General features: G+C 33.0%; 1 long non-coding RNA gene across 1 annotated transcript; it reads right to left on the reverse strand.

Moving 5' to 3' along the window:
* Positions 1–320: 320 nt before the first annotated feature.
* On the reverse strand, positions 321–1,106 carry LOC145058375 (uncharacterized). Its single transcript, XR_013686367.1, has 2 exons — positions 937–1,106; positions 321–843 (listed from the first exon to the last, which is right to left on the reverse strand). It is a non-coding gene; the product is annotated as an uncharacterized LOC145058375 (long non-coding RNA).
* Positions 1,107–2,845: the final 1,739 nt, after the last annotated feature.

The raw sequence follows: 2,845 nt of genomic DNA on the forward strand, positions 1-2,845 counted from the left end.
TCCGTCCCAAATTAATTGTCCACGTTTGACTTTTGAATTCTTTATTCTTCAACTTTGACCTTAAATATTTTTGTTTTCGACAGCCAATACTTGATGCAAAATATATGAATGGATTTTATTTTAAATATCTTTTCATTGTTATAAGTTTTATCAAGTAATATATAACACAAATAAAAATATTTAAGGTCAAAATTGAAGAAATAAGACTCCAAAAGTCAAAAGTGGACAATTAATTTGGGACGGAGGGAGTAATAATTATAGGTGTTAGCTGATCTTAGAAAAATGTGATTGTGCTCAAGTGTCGACAGAATCAGAAAGGAAGAAGTGAATGTGTTTGTGTGCATATGATCAACTAGTCTTTTTATACATAATGATAATAACTAAAATTTCGAGAATATTGGGATTCTCTTTGATCCTTTATTGACCTGAATTTATCGAAGGTCTTCAACGTTCTTCAAGTATTGACCATGTGTTATTGACTTGGTCTATTTCTTTTCCGTTAAGCCTTGATTCCCTACACAAGTTCTCATAGAAAATATAGTGGCATGCCAAGATACTTAATAAATTCAAGATCTTGGGCTTGCACGGGATGTTAGTTCAAGTTCAAGATATAATAAGTCAATATTTATACCTACAACAATTGCCCCCGGAAATCTTCAATCCAAGATTCTGGTGATTGGAGATTTCTAGGCGTGAAATTTTCTCAACAAGTTAAGGTGCGGCTCGACACGTCTCTCCAATACTGATCCTATCAGTCTGTTTATTTAGGAGATTTGAATTTTTGAAGGGCCATGAACTTTAGAACAGAGCCTCATATAAATCTGAGCTACTACCTTCATTATGCTACAATCATAATGAAGACAGTTATAAGGGTCATCGTTAGGTATAACATGAACTACTTGATAGGACTATGTAGTCAAGATGGACATCTAAGACCTTACTAAAAAGTTGAACACCAAATGACATTGAGCGCGATCCATATATCATGTTCAACTTGATGTCTGAGACAAAGGAATAACTGATACCACACCTTAGTAACAATTGTAGCTTTGATCTCCTGAAATTGGTTGTTGATGAAATGTTGCCCTTCGTATGTTGTTAGGGGCAGTAGCCTATTGCTAGACCCCAACTACTGTCTATGTCAATCTCTAATGAATCGTGTGCAAGTGGAAGACTGTTGGATCTATATGTTAAAGAATCATTATTTAATGGTATTGCTAATAACATATGATCTTATTAGGGCACACATTTATCAAGTTGACATATTTTGAATATTTATTATTAATATGATTATTAATAAATAATCAACTATTATATTTAATTATGGAATAGTTATTTTTTTTTTGTGAAAATAACAATTAAAGAGAGAAAAACTAGTTATTATATCATATATTATGATTTATTAAGTCATGTCAAAGTGTTGGACACTTTGGTAAACTAAGGACTTACTAGTTAGTTAGCTTTTTTGGTTAGAGAAACTGGCCTAACTTTTTGTCCTATTCTTAAAAGGACATAGCTAAATATCTTATTCAAGCATGGAGGTTGTTTGTCAGTTTTCCACCTTTGTTCCTCATGCCTATAAAGTGCAGAGAATACTTTAGATTATTAAATGGGGAAACTTTTAACTTTCATGGAGTATAAAAGAATGCATGGATATTGCATTTTTGGCTAGTCTTTTACTCTTTTTCTCTTTTCTTTCTTCACCAAAACTATAGCTTCTTTAAGCTCTTCTTCTTGGCTTTCTTTTGAAGATTATTTTCAAGTTTTGATCATATAAAATGTTTTTCTTTTAGTGCTTAATTGTGTTAAACACTTAAAGGATTAAGAAGTATTTTATACAAGATGAGAACTATCATTCCAAGTGTCTTACTCTTGGTGGTGGATACAAATGTTATCTCTTAAAGATCCCATGATGTCACATCCCAAAACCGAGAACGGCGGAATACGTTCTAGGGTGGACGACGTCATATCAAGTATCACAACATATGCAGTATAGTAATCAAAGTACAACAACCATTGCATTAATAGTAATAATTTTACATAGGTTACATTTCATAGCAACGTCAAAGTAAATACATAACATAACATAGATGCAACTTCGTTCTAGGCCGACATCGCAAAAGCTCCCCGGATGTACCTGTCTATCGATGATCTGAGAATACAAGTTATTTCGAAAGCGAGTATCAGCATTTTTATAATGCTGGTGAGCTCATAAGTATTTAATGACATTAGTATAAATACACCTTTCTATTCAAAATAACCTCATGAAAGATGGTAGTTTAGAATCTACAAAGTATTAGAATTCTTTCCAGAAAATCCTATATTTTCTAAATAAAAGTAGTTTTCTACCAAGATCCAATTGTTTTATGTTTAAACCAAGGATTATCTCTATTAAAAGCAGTCTTCTACCAAGACCCGACGGTTTTATGTTTAAGGAGTAATTTCCCCATAAGTACTATCATTATCAAAATATAGTGTTTACTTTAAAGGAATTGTGAGAAAATCACAAGTAAAATAATAGGGGAAAATAATATTATATCTCAGCAGTAATACTGCTGGCTAAAGTAAATGAGACATAGACTCCAGGAAAGTATTGAATGGACAATACGCCTAGCTCGGTCTAAAGGTGAATAAAACATAGACTCCAGGAGGGTATCGATTGAACAATACGCCTGACTCAGCCTAAAGGTGAATAAAACATAGACTCCAGGAGGGTATCGAATGAACAATATGCCTGGATCATCCTAAAGGTGAATAAAACATAGACTCCAGGAGGGTATCGAATGAACAATGCGCTTGGTTCAGTCCAAAGGTGAATAAAACATAGACTCCAGGAGGGTATCGA

This window comes from Lactuca serriola, chromosome 6 (assembly GCF_051521515.1).
Source record: "Lactuca serriola cultivar US96UC23 chromosome 6, Lser_US96UC23_V15, whole genome shotgun sequence".
NCBI classification, from domain to species: domain Eukaryota; kingdom Viridiplantae; phylum Streptophyta; class Magnoliopsida; order Asterales; family Asteraceae; genus Lactuca; species Lactuca serriola.